Source organism: Mixophyes fleayi, chromosome 4, assembly GCF_038048845.1.
Source record: "Mixophyes fleayi isolate aMixFle1 chromosome 4, aMixFle1.hap1, whole genome shotgun sequence".
Taxonomy (NCBI): Eukaryota; Metazoa; Chordata; class Amphibia; order Anura; family Limnodynastidae; genus Mixophyes; species Mixophyes fleayi.
The window spans coordinates 329822745-329845842 of NC_134405.1; the positions used below are offsets into that span (position 1 = coordinate 329822745).

At 41.9% G+C, this 23098-nt stretch overlaps 1 protein-coding gene across 1 annotated transcript in view; it reads left to right on the forward strand.

Annotated features, from left to right (window-relative positions):
* The first annotated feature begins 21119 nt into the window (after positions 1 to 21119).
* The window catches only part of LOC142153091 (hemagglutinin/amebocyte aggregation factor-like), a 34542-nt gene continuing 32563 nt past the window's right edge, over positions 21120 to 23098 (forward strand). Inside the window, exon 1 of the mRNA XM_075210365.1 lies at positions 21120 to 21186. The gene's annotated coding sequence lies outside the window, so the exon portion shown is untranslated. The remainder of the gene's footprint in view (positions 21187 to 23098) is intronic.

Genomic DNA, 23098 nt, shown 5'->3' on the forward strand with positions numbered 1-23098 from the left:
TTGGTAACCGGAGCTGTTATAGGGTCTACTCTGATCTAATATAATATGGCATGTGTAATGTGTTTGCAGTAAAATACATTTTACATTAGTCTTCTTAGCATCTACATAACTGTGGCTGCGAAAAGCATGGTTTGTCATGATACATTCTATCTAGTATAATTCTGAACTTATTTTGTGACCAGGAGTAGATTGAGAATGTAGAAGGTCCATAAAAAAAAATTCTGCTAGTGGCCTCATATGTGGCCTGGGGGGCTGGGAAGTAAATTGCTCACTGCTCTGTTCTCCAGAATTTTCACCGCTTGGAAAGCCAATCTTTGGCTGCCCCCTTCTCCATTATGTGACATAATATTATCTATTTATATAGCGCCACTAATTCCGCAGCGCTGTACAGAGAACTTACTCGCATCAGTCCCTGCCCCATTGGAGCTTAAACTCTAAATTCCCTAACAAACACACACACACACACACACACACACACACCCCCTGAGAGAGACTAAGGTCAATTTAATAGCAGCCAATTAGCCTACTAGTATGTTTTTGGAGTGTGAGAGAGGAAACCGGAGCACCCAGAGGAAACCCATGGAGAACATACAAATTCCACACAGATAAAGTCATGGCCGGGAATTGATCTCGTGACCCCAGTGATGTGAGGCAGAAGTGCTAACAACTGAGCCACCATGCTGCCATTTAATAGAAGGAGGGGCTCCTGTCCTTTTTAGGACGCAAAATCTGGAGGGCTAATGGACAAAGCTTTTGGTGGACTGGGTAGTTTTCTCCTATCTGTTGCAGATTTCATAACATGCTACTGGTTTCTAGTCTGGATCCTGAGATGTTGGGGCATGTTTGGAAAATGTATAAAGCATGGAATATGGAAAGCCGAGCAATAAGTGAACACTCCAGGGGGTATATTTACTAAACGGCGGGTTTGAAAAAGTGGAGATGTTGTCTATAGCAACCAATCAGATTCTATCTATCATTTATTTAGTGCATTCTACAAAATGAAAGCTAGAATCTGATTGGTTGCTATAGGCAACATCTCCACTTTCTCAAACCCGCAGTTTAGTAAATCTAGCCCCAGGTCTCCCTCCCCCCAACATTAAACAAACAGCATTCACATTTAATAGGTTTATATCCCATAGTGAGTCCTGGCATTAAATTATTAGCACATTTACTACAGACCTGGAAGTAACAGATCATGTACACTCCGTTCCAGTGACACAGTGTAAAGCGGTACCGACCAATGTGCAACATTTTGTGTGTTCACTTTATCGCATCACAACTATCCTGTGTATTATGACCATACTTGCTGCATATAACAAATATATCGCACTACTGGGCTTATTTAATATCATGCAATCTGCACAGGTGCTGTAACCTCAGAGTGCAGTTTACAAAAATAAAGCAAGAACACTTGTGCCAATACCAGTATTTGCTACTAATTAGAACACCTTAAAAAATATGAATTAAACATTTTTATCAGATATCACACCATATATGATTCATAGCACACAATAAGAAATAAGACCTATCCGACCGTACATAACACAAATCACACATTATATAATTTATTATAATATAATGTATACACACAATCTGTATCAGTTTACATGGTAGATATTTGGTTGCTAGAGGACTGACAGGGAAGTGGTGGCACATTTTGGCCTGGGGTGCTGCTTAGCTGGTGCAGTGTAATCAGGGTCATTCTACCCCTAGGTCTAAAGTCTGGGTGCATATAGAGATGGCCTCTCTCCCTGCATCCCCTCGTTATGCGTTACTTTGGCTGCTCCCTAATCAAAGGTCTGCCTCAGCCCTTACCCACCCTGTAATTAATCTGTCTTTAATTATTTGGTCAATAGACTGTAAAGTTTATATCCAGCTTCTTCCCTTTTAAACCCAGTTTGGGACAACAGCTTTCTCTGCAGAACTTCTCCTGCGCTCATTCTTCAATTGGATAGAGGGATACTTTAGATTTCTGAAAGATGTTCCCAAATTGTTGTTATATTTCCTACCTACTCTGACCTGCTGCTGACCTAGGGCTTCTCCATGGCACAGTTCCACCAAAAACTGCAAATTGATCTTTTTTTGTCCACAGAATGAGTGACCTCCTCTCCGCTAGACCTTTATCCCTCTATGGGTGAAGCCGCCTCACTTTCCTCCCCAGAGCCTAATTTTAAATCTACACAACACATTACGTGTATCTCAAACCAACTCCAAAGACCTGCACAAATTCAAGTAGGAATTTGATTTCGTTGAGGTCTTGCACTTGGACAGACATTTGGTCAGTGGTGGCCAAATCCTTGACCCAAAAATTCCTTTAACTGAATAATTATCCTCTTCTTCATAGATGTTTAGGATAGAGCTTGTGCACAGAGGGGTAACTTGATTACTAAAGTTCTGACCAACCTTCTACTCTCCCTCCCTCCTTGCCCTTACCCAGTCCCACCGTAAACTTTTCCAATTTGCCAGTTTCAAATATGGCTTTTTCTTTACAACTCTGCCTATAAGACCAGCATTCTGGAGTCCTCATTTTACAGTTGCAGATAACACTGGTATTTGGCGTGTACTATTTAAGGAAGCCGCCAATGTAGGACCTGTAAGGTGTCTGTTTCTCCAACTGCAGACTCTGATATAATTAGCCTCTTGTGCATCTGGGTTTTCCGCTTTTATATTCTGGTTACATTCAGTTTGCCATTTTTTCTCAATGCAGTGTGTGTATGAAATCTTCAGTTTCTTGGCAATCTGATGCATGGAATAGTCTACAGTTCTGATGTTGGTTTCTGTTCCCCTTAATTCCTTTACCTCCTTCCAGAATTCCACTGACACTTTAATAACTATCACATGCAATAAAAGAAATATTTAATAATCCACTGTAAATTATAGGAATATTAGAAGCAACTAGGGCATTCTGTGAATGTATAAAAGCACAATTTTGTAGGATTGTTTCTCTACAGGTAACAGATTGGCTACAAGTATCCTAATAATTTACAATGGGGAGTGCAATATTCTTAATACACAAAGTTTCCTAAAGAACAATGCAGTGATGATATTATACCTTACAGATTATAAACAATGACATTAGATCTTTTTTTTTTTTATACCGATATTATTTACAAAATATATTACCTACATTAACATTGTAGTATTTTATTATTTACTGCATGTACATTTTTGAAATAATGAGTTGAATGGTAACTGAATATTTGCTGATTCTATTACATATATGACTTTCCTAAGTGCATATATTACATTTCCCAAACATAGACAGGCTTTTTTGCTTTTAATAAGGGAGAAAAAGTACAGAAACATACTGCTTCAATTCTCTGATTTTGTTTTCCACCCCAATACTCAAACGGAAAATACATTTCAATCATGTAAACATAGCAGAACATTTACTGACATGAAACTCCATTTTTGTAATTTCAAACCTTTCCTTGTCACAATTTAGCAAAAATACAAGAAAAAGTCGAACAAAAATGCATTCTGAGTTACTGATGCAAAGTTCTAGTCCGTTGACTGTGCAAAGTATATTTAAATACCTTTATGGAGTACTTAATGCAAATTACTATCCTAAATATGTTTTCCACACCAATCACCATCTTACCTCACATTTCAGTTTACCCCCTACTCCCTCTTTCACTCACTGTCTGCCCTGACCTTTTCTTTTAAATCTGTCCTTAACGTTCATCTTGAGAAAAGCTATAATTGAATTACTGTGACAAAGGAACGTTAAGAAAAAGTATAAAATGCTTTATTAACAAAATGAAAGCTAGTGCTGTGCAGGAGCACACCTGGGGGGGATTCCTAGTGCCTGGAAACTCCCCTCACACCCTGTGACACTGTATGCTTGAGGTGGCTGGACCCTGCTATTTTTACAGCTTGTGTGCAGCTGGTTTCTGTCTGGACTGTTCCTCACATTTGGAAGAGGACGGAGTTAACAGCTTCTGAAACAAGATTTGTGATCTTCCGGAGAGCTCACTGTGAGAGAGATTCTTACAGGCCGGCAATCGGATCAGCTGTGGCTGTGAAGGGGCATACGTAGCCTAACAACTGGGAATCTTGCTTGACCTGAAGTCTGTTTATGTACTGATCTTTATCACTACTTCTTGGATGGTACTAAGGACAATAATTGATTTAAGTGGAGGGAAGAGATTTCTTTCCACATAGAATACACCTTTCTTCTTTTGTTGTTTATCACTGCACATAATTGTTTGTGGTAAATATAGCTGACACAAATATTGGTGTAGAGCCACTAGACTTTGGTTGAAGAAAGTTTAATATTTAAATTGTTATAGATCTTCATCAACTATATATTTAGATTCTCCTTTATAGAGGTTCCTTTTTTTGCACGTGAAAAACGGAATTGATTGTAAATTCCTCAATTTTGTGTTTGTTGTATTCTCAGTGTGATTTTAATGTAAGTGGGGGGGATAGTTCCAAACATAGGCTTGGAGGGGCTTTTAATATATGTGGGGGAGGGGGGGGAGGGATTTTAATGTAAGTGTAGGGGGGGTATTTTATGTGATGTGGGTGGGATGTGAAATATTAATTTCACAGCATGTTGAGAGTGGGAGCTTTTATTGGTGGGTGAAGGTTGGGGATATTTAATTTAATAGTGGGGTTATGGCAGACCTATTAACGGTGGGATGATGGGACTATTAAATGAATGTTTGGCTGAGTTTGGGGAGAATGAAAGCTGTTTATTAAAAGAGAATGCTAATTATTTAATTGTTGGTAGAAAATAGCCTTATTTATTAAATGTAAATACTATTTAATGTTTGGGTTTTGTGGGGAGAAATGGGGCTTTTTTTTATTAAAGGTGAATGACATTAATTTACTGTACAGTGGGTTGCTGGGTGGCTTAATCATTAAACGTGGGTGCTTTTGATTTAATATCGGGCTGCTTTGGGAGAGGGAGGCCTACAGTGTTCACTCATTGCTGGTACTTCTATATCGTGTACCTGTCCTTTTTCCAAACAGGGACCCAACATTCCAGGATCCAGACAAGCAGCAACTGAGCTTAGGACACGAGCAGCTGCAACAGGAAAGCAGCAAGAAGAGATAAGAGAGAGCAGAACAGTCTGCCAACTGTCCTGATGCTGGTGGGTCACTCCCGATTTTGGCGACTGAGCACTCGGTTAGGACTGTGTGGACAGTTGAGTGGTATGTCCTGCTTTACACGGTTTTGCTTGAAAAGGGAGAGCTGCATGCATCTAACAGTTGTGCGTGCAGCATTACCCTTATGTATGATGGAGATAGGAAGAGCTGGAGAGCAGCCAAACACTCAAGCATGTTGGCCACACCCACTGGCAGTGTAGCATTGAAATCCCTCTACAAATCCTGCATTTGCCCCTGCTGTGGTGATAATATCATCAAATTTCAAATCTGAAATTCTGCCCGTCCGTGACAAAACAGTTACTTTTAACAGTGTAAAAAAAAAGAAGGTTGTATTAAAATTCAAATGCCACATTACAATTCGTTGAGGTAGTATATAGGCGTTCCATAGTCTATTGAGGTACAAAGTTTGCATTGGGGGTTTTAAGAGGTGAGGAATGTCTTTGTTCAACAATATTGTTTCCAAACATTTGTTCTTAGAATGAACTCTTCCACTGTTGTTCATATCTCTCTCCTCTCCTCACCTCACAGACAATATAATTGCAGTAAAAAAATACCACATCAAATAAAATGATAAAAATAAAACAAGATAAAACGATGTAAACATATTTCATGCTAATATATTGGCTTCATCCAAAATATACCTTTTGACAATTCCCTGATTTTGATAGTTACATCAACTATCACAGTATATTTTCTATGAGGTTTTATTTGTTTGTACAGTTCTCATTTCTTCCCCTGTATTACTAACTTTTTCCATTTCTCTACCCCAATATTTTCTTACACGATTTCAACAATACTGCTATACATTTTAATACAAAATAGATAATCAATAATATTCCTAATATAAAGAGAAGAAATCTTCCTAATGAATGCAACAATGATTGAAACCATGTACCAAAACCTGAAAACCATTTTTTTATTCTAACCACAAAAACTGTGTCTACTGCATATTATGTCATGTTATGTATATTTGCAACATCTTTCTTCATTTTCACTTCATCCATATAGTATTCAATTATATCCTCTGGATTATCTGTGTCGTTTGTCAGATACAGCCTTATGTACCATACTTCATCTGTAATGTTACACAATAACCTCCTGTTTGTGCAGTGAGATAGTTTAAGACCAATCTATGTAGTTTTAATTCTGTTTTAAAAACTTGAAGCTCTTTTGCAACATAACAGAACGTTTCCTCATATACATTAGTTATCTTATCTATCAGTGTAGCTAAACCTTGGCTGTAAAACCAATTCATATTTCTACGTGCAATACATGAAAATTCTAATGTTTTCCACTCCATCACTGTTTTCTTTCTTGTTAATGAGTTATCTATTACTTTTGCTGTACAATTTCCTTTAAAACATTAAGCGTAAATATATTAATAGCTGGAATCACCTTACCTAAATAACATTTCCCCCCTGCATTCAGTATTATGCCTTACTTTCACCTATGTAATATATATATTATCTGGTAAAGTATATGGCATTGCTACGTGTAATATATCTGTGCTGAGAATATCTAAACTTTCCATACTTATTAGTCTGTAATTGCTCTTTACAATCACCATCTTGTAAAATGATATTACAGTATTTTCATGCTGCTTTTGCCACAGATCTCTTTAGTCCAACATATTTACATTTTTGATTTTCAAATGCAGGACTTTTCCCAGTTTTACCTAGATGTTCACCTCTCTCCTCAACAGGTCTTATTAAAAGTGGTTACCACCCATTCAAACCACTTCAGTTACCAGTTTTTACCCTTTTGTGTGCTTTTGACATTTATATATTACACTTTCAGTCAACACATAATTAAACAAGTTTAATTGAGGATGCCGTGTGTTTCTAGCAGTTGGTCTTCCCTCTAGAAAATTAAGCAAATCTGTAAAATGTAAAGGTTTTTGCAACAATCCAACATTTTGGTGTCCATGTCGTGTATTTGTACATATCCAACAATTAATTTGTTTAATTGCACGTCCCATCATGCCATGATACAGCTCTATAGGATGTTGCTTAGAAAATTGTTCTGTGTCCTCCTCACACTGGCAGTATCGGCCCCTTTCCTGGTTAGGGAAGTTATTGTAACAAGGCAGAAAGGGTATGACTATCATAGGCAAACCGAGGGGGGGTTTCCTAGTGGCTGGAAACCTCCCTCCATGCCAGGGGCACTGTATAATTAAGGTAGCTGGACCCTGCCCCCGTTTCACACTGCTCTGCTTGAAAAGGGAGAGCTGCGTGTACCTAACAGTAGTCCCCACAGCATTGCCCATGTATATTATGGGGATAGGAATAGTTGGAGAGCTGCCAAGCACTTTTTAAAATTATAGCCACGCCCCCATGCATGCTGGTCACGCCCACTTTTCGGCATGGTGTGAAAACCCTTGTCTACAAATCCTGCGTTTGCCCCAGACTATATCTCCTGCAATAGTTTGTAAAGCCCAAGAATCTCTGGATGGCCTTTAGATTGTTTGGGCGCACCCTATCTGAGATAGCTTGAGCCTTGTTTGACCTTCTTCTACCCCTAGGGTAAAAAATATTCTCCAACTTGGCTAGACCAGGTCCAGAGTCTTCTTATGAGGCCTCTTTCTGACCTTTGCTCTCCTTAACTTTCAAGGGACCAGAACACGGTCTTTCTCAGGGTGATCTGGTCCCCTCACTCCCCCCAACTGATTTGGGTAAAGTGGAACACCCCATTTCCTCCATGCTGACCTTACCTTGAACTTGGGGGGTCAGACAGTTGAAGCCCTCTAACAATAAATGTTCATTTCTCCACCTGAATATTTTTGTAATCTCCTGTTTTCCTGGTGGGTGGAGGACATAGCAGCCGGAGCTTGTGCATCGGGCGGCAGCCATCCTGTTGGATGCTGCATCAGCACCAATCTCCTTGCTCTGCTGTGAGTCTGCATATCATAGTGACACGACCCCTCACTCTGCATTGGTGGACAAATGAGAAGGGGCCAGGTAACAATTTAAAGCAGGCAGTGTGCAGAGTGCACTGTTCTTCTTCCCTGCCGCTTCTCTTACCTTACACAGTAGAAGCGGCAGGTAGAGGAGTCACTGTCTGCATCTAATCACATGATGTCACAGCTCCCAGTCACTGGCTGGGATCGCAGTGCTGCGACCACCTCGCTCTTAGCCTATCGGTACCATATAAAGTATAATTAAATACGAACATCTGTTGTTGTTCACTTTAAAAAATTTAAATGAGAATCTTTTTCAGTCTAAATGGAAATATAATTTCAGTAATGTGAATAGATGGCTACGGCAAGGGCCAAGACACAATCTGCCAATCAGATGTGGCTAACTAGTGCTGCAGATCGTTAGCATCAATATTGTCTCCTTGTACCAACCTCCAGCACCTCCAAAGGAACACACCCATACTGTACTGTACTTTGTCTATGCTGGCCCACCCCTCCCCTCTCCTGCTAGACCACTCCAAGCATACTGAGTCGTGTAAGATGTAACAAAATCTGCAGACGGACATATGAATACTCATTTTTGGTATACATGTACAATTCGAAAATATGCAAAGCCTCTGTAGTTGGAAAATATATTATTTAGACCTGTTTTGCACATTTAATTTCCTCACTCACCAGGAAAAATTCTACATGGTCATATCATTTTTTAAGGGAAAGCATAAACAGAGCACAAGATTAGTAATGGTGACATTTGCAATCTTGATTCTTTGCCTATATTAGCAGTGATATCAAAAGTACGGCTGGTTAATAACAGTACGTCGTCATCTTATATAAAAACACATGGAACGCAGACTCGTATAACCCTATAACACCAAGACAGAGTCTACAATACATCTGGATGGAGACCGGTCAGATCCTCTCATCATGCAGGTGATACCACCTCTGCTAATGATTATCACTGCAGCGTATGCAGCAACTAAAGGTATAAATATATATGGGCTAGTGTATCTGTATATTGTAAGGTTATTATAAGTCAAGGCCATAGGCAGAGTGCTTTTATAAAGGTCATGGATCTAATATTCATAATTATTTACAGTAGGGGATACATTATTTCTTATAATGCACAAGTTTTCTTAATGAACCTGAGTGGTGACATCACAACTCACTCATTATAAGCAACGGCATCACAACTCACTCTTTATACAGATATTAGCATCAATTGTGGATTTAGATATGTTGGATGGATATTTAGAATGTCGAAGAGTTGACTTCGATGTCATATTATTATTATTATTATTATTATTATTATTATTATTATTATTATTATTAATATTTATTTATAAGGCGCCACAAGGCATCCGCAGCGCCGTACAGAGACAAACAAAATCACAATACAATGGGAGACAGCACAGTACAGTAAACACAGCAACTCAGTACGCTCAATGCACAGCTAGAGAGGGCGGGGAAGGGGGAGGGAGGATCCGCAAACGACGGGGCCCAAGAAGGAGGGCGCGGAAGACAGGGAGACCCCCAGGGGGAGGAGGGAGCGAGAGTGGACGTGGGGTGGAGGACCCTCGAGGAGGAGGGCTAAGTAGCTGGAGAGCAGAGTTAGAAGTGGTGGAAACAGGAGGAGAGATGGCCCTGCTCAGAGGAGCGTACAATCTAAGGGGAGGGGTGGACAGACAGAGAGACGCAGGGGAGAGAGGGAGAGTAGGGGGACAGAGGCAGAAGATAAGGTAGGAAGTTAAGTGGGAGACAGAAAGGCTTTAAGAAAAAGGTGGGTTTTTAGGGCCCGTTTGAAGCTGGACAGATTAGGGGAAGTTCTGATGGAGGGAGGGAGCTTGTTCCAGTGGAGGGGGACAGCGCGGGCGAAGTTTTGGATACGCGCGTGGGAGGAGGTTATAAGGGGGGAAGAGAGGCGACGGTCAGAGGCAGAACGGAGAGGGCGGGATGGAGCATGAATAGAGAGGAGGGTGGAGATGTAGGGCGCAGTGGAGTTTACTCTACTTATGTTATGTTATCTAATAACAATACCATTGCCGAGTTGAGATGTCCTGGGATAACACAGAACCACAAAAATGTGAAGGGTCTGATGTTGGATATTATTGATGGGTATTAACACAAGCTTCAAGACAGATTCCAAGAAGATTTAGCATTTATGACCTGTGCCATTAATTGTTAATAGGCATTCATCTAGTAGAGATGGCAGGTACAACCTCCTGTGTTTGATCAGTCTTCATTGAGGACCAACATAAAATTATGTCTAGTCTATACATACCCCTGTGGTAGGCATAATTAATCCATACTTAGCAACATTTTTTTTCCTCCTCCCTCCATGATCTCAGATGGGAGGTGAAGTGGTTGAAGGCCTGGCCATCACATAAAAGTGCTCGGAGTTGTATATTTTTAAAAAGTATTACTTGAAAATATTCACATTTTTAAAATATTGTCATGACTATAAAAAAAAAACTTGTTGCAAATTATAATGCACATAGTTCACAATTTCACTATTAGTTACTTATAAACTGGTTTAACCCTTACACCTCCCTCCCCCTTCAGCAGAACATTGTAATAGTTAAATATTTACTATGTAATCACCATTGTTGCTTGATTTCTGAAACATACACATAAGGATTGCTCATCACCTCACATTCTGTGCTTTAGTTTGAAGCATAAACCACCTGATATGACATAATAAACTTGGCTTACAAATCTTACTTCAAATTTCCACGAATTTTATTGACAGCACACAATGAAATGCAATTTCCTCTCTGTATTGTCACAATCCATAATTGTTCCATAATAAATGTAAGTAGTTATTGTCTTTTTGGGGTATTTTTATGTATTCAGGGTACTTCTGGTGTCTCAGGTCATTTGTTTAACTTAACCATGGTGATATATCACATCATAACTATGTTATGTCTAAATGCAATAGAAACAACCAAGACTGGGCTCAGCAGCCTGTTCGGAACATTTTAAAGGGGAATATTGTAGGTAGCCCAAGGTCCCAGCCCAAGGTAGCCCACTATTGGACCGGCCCAGGGGCCGGAAGCACCCCTGCACTGCAGCTCAGCCAGCCCCTGATAATGTACCAGCATAAAAAATCAATAGTTTTTTTAATGTTTACATGTTATCTTATAGTTTAACAGGTGTTAAAAACTGGCTATTTTCACAGTTGTGCAATCATAAATGGTGTTTTTTTGTTCACGTTTTAAAGATATAAAAACCAACACAATGCTTCCGATCATAATTTCCTAGAAAGACAAATAATTAGAATTACACAAAGTATCTAAACAAACAGAAAATCGTTAAGTAATATAAACGAATCCATCTGAATTTAGCATATCCGAGTACCGAGCCCAGCACGCTCGGTACTCTCCCGCCCATTCGGAATCGAAATCGAGGCAAAACGTCATTGTGACGTATTCGTATTTCTGAGCACGGTTCTTGCGAGATTTGAAAAGCATAAATACCCGCCTCCACAGCAATCCATCACCATTTGACAGAGGGAGAGAGCAGGGTTAGGTCACAGGCTATATCAGCGCAGGGACAGAGCAATAATTGGACACATTATTGTTTCTATTCTATACAATTCTAATCTTAATACCAATTGTTACAGTAGTAAGAGGAGGATAGAGGAGGGGTTTTTTTTTTCAACTTCTGGCACTCCAAGTGCTTTTGGGGTGTCCCTTATTCCCTATTCTTTTGCAGTAATTTTTCTGGCTGTCAAAAGTCATGTTTGTCAGCAGTATAAAAAACAAATATTTAGCACTCCAAGGGGGGTATTCAATTGACGGCGGGATCGCCGCAAATCCCGCGCTTGAAAAATATTACCGTTAATATGGTAATATCTCGCTGGATTTCAGCTCGCGGCTCCCTGAAATCCAGCAAGTAAATTACCGTATTAACGGGATTTATGCGCAGGATTACCGTATTAACAGTAATATTTTTCGAGCGCTGGATTTTCGGCGATCCCGCCGTCAATTGAATATGCCCCCAAGTGTTTTTGGGGTGTCCCATATTCCCCAGTGTTTTACTGTAATTTTTCTGGCTGTCAAGTCATATTTGTCAGCAGTATCTAAAACAATATTTAGTACTACAAGTGCTTTGGCCTCATTATAATGGATTCAAAGCAGTCCACATATGAGCAGAATCAGCAACCTGGTTCTGTCACCAGTCCTGATGGTAGTGTTCCCAGTACGTCATCTGGGAAAGGCGATGTCAAACTACATAGTCTTTTGAAATCAGGCAAAAAAACACACACCCCAAAAAATGTTACCGTATTGAAGCGAAAAAGAAGTGTAACTGAGGAAAAGTTAACTGCCAATAAAAAAAAAATTGCCAACATGCCATTCTACACATGCAGTGGCAAATAGAGAATGAGGCCTTAGCCTCTATTAGTGGCAGATCCAAAATGTTAACGAGCCTTCTTCTTGTACGGTCACTCGTGACCAAGCAAGACCAAGTAATTTGGAGTCTACAAGTGCTGCACAACTACTGTTACGTTTCAAAGCCGAGCTGCAAGATAACACTAAGGCATTAGAGGATAATGTATGCTCCGAATCAGAAATGACACCAATCCCTGTGGAGAGTCCATCCAACAGTGGGATGTCTAATCGTGAGCATTCTGTTAGTGTACCCATAAAGAGGGGCCCTTTCAGCAGTTCTGCTGCTTTGTGCCTGAACAGCCCGAGTGTAGCCGGTGATACATAAAATTGAGGATTCCACTTTGGAAATAGAAGAGGATGAGGGGGAGATTTGTGTAGGCGATGAGGGCGCTAATGAGGATGTTGATGAGGATTAGGTTGTTTGTGTAAGTCCTGCACCAGTGGCAGCAGTTCTGGCACGTGACAAGAAAAAGGCCATTGTCATGCCTGGGCATAAAACAAAAAAATCCACTTGTGTGTGGAATTATTTCTACCCCAATCCAGACAACAATTGTATAGCCATTTGTAGTGTATGTCAAGCCACATTCGAGGGAGGGATCTTAACCATCTTGTCTAACCTCGTCTATGTTACACCATTTGACGAGAGTTCATGGCAAAGTGTTGGGAAAAGCTGAAAGTTCTTCCAAAAAAATTACAAGCGTTCCATCATCAGCTAAGACCCTCCGCTCACCGACATACCGACGGCTACAAAATACACCCACCACACCATCCTCATCAATATCCTCAGTAGCGCTCGGAGTTAGCCCGGCATCCCACTTAAGGCTGGATGACTCCTGCACTATTATTGATTCCTCTAAAAAAAGCGTTAGTCCTGCTGCTGCTGTTGCTGCTGCTGGGGGTGAATCGTCAGCCCAGAGGAAGGGCAAGAAAAAGAGCAGACCTACATTTCAACAATTAACTGTGAAACAATCATTTGCTAGGGGAAGCAAATATGACAGCAGTCACCCAGTCGCCAAGCGAATCACAAACGCCATGGCTGCCATGTTAGTGTTAGATCTGCGTCCAATATCCACAATAAACGCAGCTGGTTTTTCACAGTTAATTGAGGTTTTGTGTCTGCGTTACAGAATTCCATCGCGACACCATTTTTCTGGTAAAGCTATTCCACAACTATACCAAAAAGTGTGTACAAATGTAGAGATTGTGCTGAAAAATGCCATTCTGCCCACTGTCCACTTAACCACAGATATGTGGACAAGTGGAAGTGCCCAAACCACTATATGACTGTGACAGCCCACTGGGTTGGTCATTCACCTTCACCAGCAGGAACAGCAGCAGCATGTACACCACTACGTAAAATTTGTCACAGGCAGGCTACTCTTTGTATCACAGGCTTCACGAACAGGCATACAGGTGATAACTTGTTACGAGAGATGTGATTGATACATGGCTTATACCACTTGGGGCTGGATTTACTAAGCTGCGGGTTTGAAAAAGTGGGGATGTTGCCTATAGCAACCAATCAGATTCTAGCTTTCATTTATTTAGTACCTTCTACAAAATGATAGCTAGAATCTGATTGGTTGCTATAGGCAACATCCCCACTTTTTCAAACCCGCAGCTTAGTAAATCTAGCCCTTGGACTCTCCCCAGGATATGTCATTTCTGATAACGCCAACAATATAGTGCGAGCATTACAGCTGGGTGATTTCCATCACATTCCCTGTTTTGCTCACACCATCAACTTGGTGGTGCAGAGCTTCCTACGAAATAACCATGAGGTGCAGGAGATGCTTTCGGTGGCCCCTAAGATTTCAGGCCATTTCAGGCATTCAGCCACAGCATGTAGGAGATTGCAGCAGCCCCAAGAGCAGTTTAACTTGCCCTGCCACCAACTTAAGCAAGAGGTGGCAACTAGGTGGAATTCCACCCTATACATGCTTCAAAGGCTGGAGGAACAGCGCAAAGCCATCCAAGCGAATTGCACAAGCCATGACATTGGGAAAGGAGGGGGGATGTATTTCACTCTTGCACAGTAGGGAATGCTTTCAGTGCTGTGCAAGGTGCTGAAACCATTTGAAGTTGTGACGTGTGAAGTGAGTGCAGATTCTGCTAGTCATTCCTTTATTTAGATTATTGGAAAAGCAGCTTGAGAAACTGAAGGAGGAGATGAAAGCAAGCGATTCCGAAAGTATGTTGGCCTTGTCGATCAAGTACTTAATTCGCTTCACAATGATCCTCGAGTTATTAAGATCTTGAACTCTGATCAGTACGTTTTGGCCACTGTGCTTGATCCAAGGTTTAAGACCTACATTGAGTCTTTGCTTCAAAATGAACGAGATGTGAACTTTTGCAAGGACTTATTGCTCAGCAAGTTGTCCGCTGAATTGGGCCTTGGCTTGACGACATGTCCTTCTTCAGTTTCTCAAGCAGCTGCTGCTCGTAAAACATTGAATTTTCAAAAAAGAAGCAGGGAAGACGCAGAGGGCAGACCTGAACAGTTTAACATCTGGGCTGGTTTGAATGATTTTTCTAAAAAATGTGTGACCTTGCCCATAACTCCATCCAATATGAGTATTAACATGCAAAGGATGGTGGAGGATTATTTTCAAGAGGTAATTGATATGGAAATGTCAGACAGTCCCTTTCCTTACTGGGAATAAAAGCAATCAATTTGGAAACCCATGTACAAACTTGCTTACTTGCAATACTTAAGCTGCTCACCCTTCAGTGTGTACTCTGAACGAGTGTTCAGCACAGCAGGGAACTTAGTCAGTGATCGCCGTAGAAGGTTACTTCCCAAAAATGTGGAGAAAATGATGTTTATAAAAATGACTTGCATCTTCCACGAGGAAGGCCTTCGCCATCCAAGACAACCAAGCACTGACTGTTCTCTAATGGTGGATTCAAGCGGCGATGAATTGATAGTTTGTAATGATGACGTACACACTGATGAGGGTGAGGATAAAGCTGAAGATGACGATAACATCTTTTTAAAACTTTCTATTTAAGTGTAGGGTGCAATCTGACCCCAAACTGGCTTTCTCCATTTCAATTAATATTGTACAGTCTATAACGGCTGAATTTTTTTGTATTTTATGCAAGTGGAGGGGGGCCTAGAGAGACCGAAACCAAACTGGCTTTCTCCATTTCAATTAATATTGTACAGTCTATAACGGCTGCATTTTTTGATATTTTCTGCAAGTGGAGGGGGGCCTATAGAGACAGAAACCAAACTGCCTTTGTCCATTTCTTTATATATTTAACTATAAGTGTAGGGTGTAATATACATCCAAAGATGATGGCTGCATTGCCAATATGCATAGATGGAGAGGAAGACAATCTGGTTTGTGTGTAGAATTAATGAAGGCCTACCAGGAATTAAACTGTTTTTTTGATAATTTATTAGCTTTACAACTACATTACTTATCCAAGAAACAGGTGGAGCACTAAATTTGGTTATTTTATGACCAAAAACATTGATTTTTGAACAAAATGGCAAAACAAAACCAAACAAAACCGAAACACGCAATGGTAGTTTGGCAAAACCAAAACACGACAGTAATCTAGATCCCAAACCAAAACACGGGGGTCATTGAGCATCTCTAGTTATTAGGGTATTCGTAGTCATTTCAGACTTCTGTTATCTGTAGAAAAATACTCTGTCTACGGAATTGTAGTTTTATATAGTCATGGTTCCTTCTAATATCCTTCTGACGTAAAGTGGGTTCTGCATTATTCCATATTAGAAGGAACTGAGGAGCAGACAGTCAGAGAGAGAGAGTAACCGGAGTCTGAGACAGAGATATTAAGGAGAGAGACACCCTAAGAGAGTAGAGAAGACTTTTCAGTGGAGAGTGGGAGAGCTTACTGAGCAGAGAGGAGCCATGTTAGACAGAGATGCTAGAGACCAGTGGGGATAAGCAACCCATATTTATTTTGTTATTGATCTACTTGGACTGAGGATTTTTTGTTGCGAGGAAAGGGACCAGATGGGATGACATGAAGAACATTTTATAATACCCTTTTGCGGGACTGTGATATAGTAACAAGGGTGAAGTGTAGGGAAAGATAGTTAAGGGATAGAGTCAGAGTCTAAAAGTGAGGAAAATTGTACCAAACGCCTCAACATTATTTATTATCTATGGGAAGCCCTAAATGTGTGTTGAGGAGCCAGCATCTACTAATGTGACTGTATACTCATGCATAAGAGGAAAGAGGGTACAATGTGTGTATTACTTGCATTCTGCATTCTATTTGAATTACACTAGGTGGTACATCATCCCATTTATAAGCCATTTAGATTTTTGTCATATCTGTGGCAGCATGTGGTTTCTTAAGTGTTGGACTACAACTCCCAGCAGGATCTGAATGCTCTGTCTACTTAAGATTATATAAATTTACATCTCTTTCTCTCCTTCCTTTGGGAGACACTACAACCAGGTGGACGTGGCGCAAGAGTACTTTAATATTAAACTGTTCAATGAGTGGTTCCTCCTTTACTGTGCCCCTGCCATCTAGAATCCTCCTCTGTTTTACTTAAGTGCCCTTTGCAGTAGGGTGTTGTTTCTTAGGGCTCATGTCCTCTGTTTTGTAATTAATTTTACCTGTATTTATGCATTCAGGATGACCGGGACACCTCCCAGGGAGTGAAGTGCCTGTCGGCCGCCTCTGTTCTGTGTCCCTATTTTGGGGGTGGTGCGTAGCCATCGTGCCTCCCTCTCCCCAGCAGCCTGCCAGCTCCTCACTGCTCACACGGAAATGCGGCGACTGTCAGTGTCATAACCTAGAAACAAGCAGTATGTCTCAGCGGGAAAGACCGCCAAAGCAGATCTCCTTCAAGGGGAGAACCGCTTCGGCTGCCAGAATTAGGCGTGTCAGCTTAGTAGAATCAGTGCTTCGGAGGGGGAAAGACACATGCTGAAACAGATCTATGCGGTTGCAAGTGCCAAAACTGTTCTCTCCTACACAAAGTACCGTACAAGGGGAGAGCAGCAGACATCGGAGAGAACACTTCCTGGTTAGAAGCCAACCATAAAGCGCATGAGGGGCATGTTTTCTCATTGGTTTCTCCTAAGCAGAGACCCCTATTTTCTGACTTCACATCGCTGCAGTTTCCTGCTCCATCCTCTCATCTGGTGCCGTTTTTCAGTCATTTTATTAATTCTCTCTTTATCCTACTTGGTATACACGCTTATTTTAACGTGTATTTGTGACCCGTTTTATGGTCATCTTAACAGTATCGGGTTTAACTAAATGACTGAAGTGTAGTGTTTTAGTACCTTATTGTACCTCAATAGTGTTATAAAAATAAAATTACACATCAGAGAATGAAGAAAATGAGACTCATCTATTATATCACCAGGTCTGACAAAGGGCCTTCCAAGACTAAAGGGTCCTAGAAAGTCATTGCAACACTATACTTGTGCCAAATGTAATTCTAAATTATCTTGAGGGCAGTCTGATCACGGCACTTGGTCTCACGCGCAGGGCATCTGGGTCAGCGCTCTTAACCGGCTAGGGCTAAATCACTGGCTGCATCCATTGCTGAGGTTTCTCTTGTAATGACTCATTTTTCTACACACATTCCTGTATCACAGCCTCTGCCAACCATTCGTGGAGCCTCCCAGGCAGAGACGGGGCTTCACCCTCATAGGAAGACAGGCAAGTTCCCTGTTTGTGAAACACTTTAGAATATTGTTTATCTGAGGATGTAGAGTCAATTCAGGAGTCAGAAGGGGGGAGCGCTTATAGTGTAGAGGATAACTCTGGAACTCAAACCATGGGTGATATGGGTTTGGAGGTTTGTCAAACTAGGATTTGCAGTAGCCTTTAGTAGCCTCAGTCTACATATTCTTCTGACTTCTCTTTTTAAAAAAAACAAAAACAGAATTATACAGTCTGTTTCTCACCGTCGCCTCAACTCTTGGCGATGGTTTCAGAAGCTTGGTAAAAACCTGACAAAAAGTTCCAGATCCCGGGGGGAAATTTAAATCTCTTTACCTCTTGCCAGCAGGGGAGTCTGTTAATTTGGAAAATTCACCCAAGATAGATTCTCCCTTTGCCTTTTTTTGTATATCCACCAATTTACCGCTACAGGGAGCATGGTTGCTCTGAAACACTATGGGCAGGAAGTTTTTTCTCCTTGGGTCCACCTATGCGACGGAAGGAAGTTTATGTAGACCAATCATTTCTATGGCCTGGGTAGGCAAGGCTATAAAAAAATGGGTGGAACAGTTGTCAAGACCGTTGGGCCCCGTCTTCTGCAGTTTCCTGGATTCAGGGGGTAGTGTCAAGGGGTTATGGCCACGACCATTTCCTCTCCACAGATTCTTCACCACAGGCTTCCCCTTCTGCAGTCTTGGAGGACTGGCCCTCAGGGAAGCCACCCAGAAGCTTCTGGTGTAATAGTTCTGTTTCCTCCTCTCAAAAGAGACCCCAAAACCGGACGGAACACTTTGTCTGATCTTGAATCTCGGGACCCTCAACAAGCAGGTTTGGGTTCTGGAGTTTAAGATGAAGTTGGTGGGTCAGTGATAGGAGGCATGTATAAAAAAAGATGAGTTTCTTGCGTACATAGATATAAAAGACGCTTACCTCCATGTTCTCTTTTGAGAGGGTCATCTGTGTCTCCTTCGACTTGCAATATACTACGTACGATAGCAGTTCAGGAATCTGCTCTTTGGCTTAGTGACTGACCCAAGGGTCTTCACCAAAATTATGGCCATCCTGGCGTGTCTCCTGCATTTTCAATGCGTAACTAGCATACCTTATTTGGGCAACCTGTTAAATGCACCATCCAAATCACTTCTTCAGCACATTTGAACCATCCCAAGTCTTCCTTGATTCTAGCACAACAAATGAGGTTTCTTGACTTTGACATGGTGTGCCAGAAGGTGTTTCTCCTGGAGGACAAGGTCCTTTCCATTCCAAACAAGACCAAGGCATTACTGGCCAAACAGAAAGTGTCTCTTCTCAGGTGCATGAAATTGCTTTGGACCATGGTATCTGTGTTTTGAGGTGGTGCTCTTGACACAGTTTCATTCTGAGATGCTTCAGCGGGAACTTCTCAGGAAATGGTCCAAATCCACCTTCCATCCGGACAGGCAGATCATCACTTTATCTGCGGCCACACATCAGTCCCCACGTGGAAGTTGTCAAGTGCCAATCTTGCAGAGGGCCAGTTCTTATGAACTTGTGAACTTGGCTGTGGATCTTGGTAACGGAGCGCCAGTCTGTCTGGGTGGGGAGCGATCATAGTTCCTCTTTGATTTCAGGGACTCTGGTCTAACCAGGAGTCTTTATTGCCCATCACTTTCCTGGAGCTGAGAGCAATCTACAGAGTACTTGTGCAGCATCAGGCTGTCCTGGCCGGAAAATCCAATTGAACAATTCTACAGTAGTAGCCCACCCCAACCATCGGGGGAACACAGTGCTATATGTCCTGGATGGAACACCACATCAGTCATATTCATCCCAGGGGTTGGGAACTGGGAGGCAGATTACCTCAGCCGAAACAATTCTCAGTTCGGGAGAGTGGACCTTTCATGCAGATGATTGCCCTGCGGGTTCAATGCTGGGCTCAGCCAGAGCTAGATCTCATGGCATCACATCTGAACTTCAAAGTCTGATTTGTGTGAAATCCGGGGACTGGGTACACGGATGCCATGATAATACCCTGCAAAATTCGTCTGGTGGACCTGTTCCTACGGATTCCAATGCTTCCGTGGGTGTTGAAGAAAACAGTAAAGCAACTGTTAATCACATTTTAGTGGCCCCAGACTGGCCGCGCTCCCTCCACTTGCTCAGACTTTGTTCTAGCCATTTTACGGCTAAACCCTCTTTTGGGCTTTGTTATAAAACAGAAGATGGTTCCAGATAGGAGGGATATATACGGGGAGGAACAGATCTTTCAACAGTTTAATACCAAAGTGCCTTTGCACTAAGTCCACCTAGTATACCCTATGGTTGCCTCTATTGTACTCCGGAGAAATGGATTTTACAGTGAGTAAAAATCCCCTTTTACTTGATCCTGCCACTTAACTGTCGGGTGATAGTGTGAGAGCTGGAACATTTTATCCAGCCTTGTTTTGTTTCACCCCCCTACAAAATGAATACAGCCCGCCCCCCCCCCTTTTTTTTCTGTTTTATTCTGTATGGTCTTGACATGAACACACTCCATTGTAGTAATGCTGTCTCAAATGTTGTACGTCATTGCAGTAATCTTGTCTCACATACAGAAGTAAACCAGCTTTACATTTTCCATAAAGCTGTGTGACCCCACTGTAACCTTGTCTGTCTGTAGGCTCCAGATGTCATTCAGATGCAGGAAAGAAGAAGATGATATAAAAGAATCACCTTGCAGGCAGTGACAGCCACTATGTGACTGTCACTGTACTCTCAGGCATAGAGCGCGAGGCTTCGTCTGAGGAGCGGCCATTTTCAGGGAAATACCAAGTCTCCCGCTGAGGCGGAGGGGGGACTTGGATTTCATCTGGCCACAATCTGAGCACAGATTAAAAGGCTGCAACACAAAAGAAACAAAGGAGAGCTATAATAAGAAAAAGCCTCCTGTGAACGAGTAGGATAATTGTCCTCAAACAAACGTCTCCTGTGTGGGGGGTATAACAGAGACCCCCCCCCCAACTGATTGGTACATTCCAAAGGCGGGAAAATTCAACTAGAGTTTACCTCAGAGGACTCCTGACTGAAATAATGGAGAATCCATCTGCTGCTGCTTCACTTCATTGAAGTAACAACTGCAGCTAAGTAACCCAGTGGGGGATGTTGTTTATGATATGTCAGTAGAGTTATATGTGTGTGTGTGTGTGTGTGTATATATATATATAGTGCAGTGTTGGACTGGGGCATGAAGGGCCCACCAGGGGAATGTAGTGATAAGGGCCCACTACACTGGGGTGTGGCCAACTGTAAGAGTGGGTGTGGCCAGTCAAGGGGGTGTGGTCAGCCCGTGGAGGGCAACTGACAACGTCAAGAACAAGGACACCTGGTATATATATATATATAATGCAGACAGTATTTTACATGAGTGTTCAGTCAAATTATTATGAGACATTCATTTTATTATCCAGAGAATAATTTCCATACTGTTTTAAGGCAATAGCCGGGGTCAAAACGAAAGTGATTATACTATTATATCTGTGCTGTGGTTGTTTATGGCCTGGCTGTTTTTTTAAATAATAACATATAAATACTTAGAAGGAGCATGTCCTTTTCCTATAGGACGGCTCCCCCTACACAGATCGGTCTGTTCCTTGAAGCCAATTCACAAACTGGACAGTAGACAGCTGAGGAACTCCTGAGCAGTTTTACCTCAGACACTGATCAGCAGTAATGTGTGTGTGACTGACAGGCTGCTCTGTATCAGCAGTATATAGTGTGTGTGACTGACAGGCTGCTCTCTATCAGCAGTATATACTGTGTGACTGACAGGCTGCTCTGTATCAGCAGTATATACTGTGTGTGACTGACAGGCTGCTCTCTATCAGCAGTATATACTGTGTGTGACTGACAGGCTGCTCTGTATCAGCAGTATATACTGTGTGTGTGACTGACAGGCTGCTCTCTATCAGCAGTATATACTGTGTGTGTGACTGACAGGCTGCTCTCTATCAGCAGTATATACTGTGTGTGACTGACAGGCTGCTCTCTATCAGCAGTATATACTGTGTGTGACTGACAGGCTGCTCTCTATCAGCAGTATATACTGTGTGTGACTGACAGGCTGCTCTCTATCAGCAGTAATGTGTGTGTGACTGACAGGCTGCTCTGTATCAGCAGTATATAGTGTGTGTGACTGACAGGCTGCTCTCTATCAGCAGTATATACTGTGTGACTGACAGGCTGCTCTGTATCAGCGGTATATACTGCGTGTGACTGACAGGCTGCTCTCTATCAGCAGTATATACTGCGTGTGATTGACAGGCTGCTCTCTATCAGCAGTATATACTGCGTGTGACTGACAGGCTGTTCTCTATCAGCAGTATATACTGTGTGTGACTGACAGACTGCTCTCTATCAGCAGTATATACTGTGTGTGACTGAGAGGCTGCTCTCTATCAGCAGTATATACTGTGTGACTGAGAGGCTGCTCTCTATCAGCAGTATATACTGTGTGTAACTGACAGACTGCTCTCTATCAGCAGTATATACTGTGTGACTGACAGGCTGCTCTGTATCAGCAGTATATACTGTGTGTGACTGACAGGCTGCTCTCTATCAGCAGTATATACTGTGTGTGACTGACAGGCTGCTCTGTATCAGCAGTATATACTGTGTGTGACTGACAGGCTGCTCTGTATCAGCAGTATATACTGTGTGTGACTGACAGGCTGCTCTCTATCAGCAGTATATACTGTGTGTGACTGACAGGCTGCTCTCTATCAGCAGTATATACTGTGTGTGACTGACAGGCTGCTCTCTATCAGCAGTATATACTGTGTGTGACTGACAGGCTGCTCTCTATCAGCAGTATATACTGTGTGTGACTGACAGGCTGCTCTGTATCAGCAGTATATACTGTGTGTGACTGACAGGCTGCTCTCTATCAGCAGTATATACTGTGTGTGACTGACAGGCTGCTCTGTATCAGCAGTATATACTGTGTGTGACTGGTAGGCTGGTCTCTATCAGCAGTATATACTGTGTGTGACTGACAGGC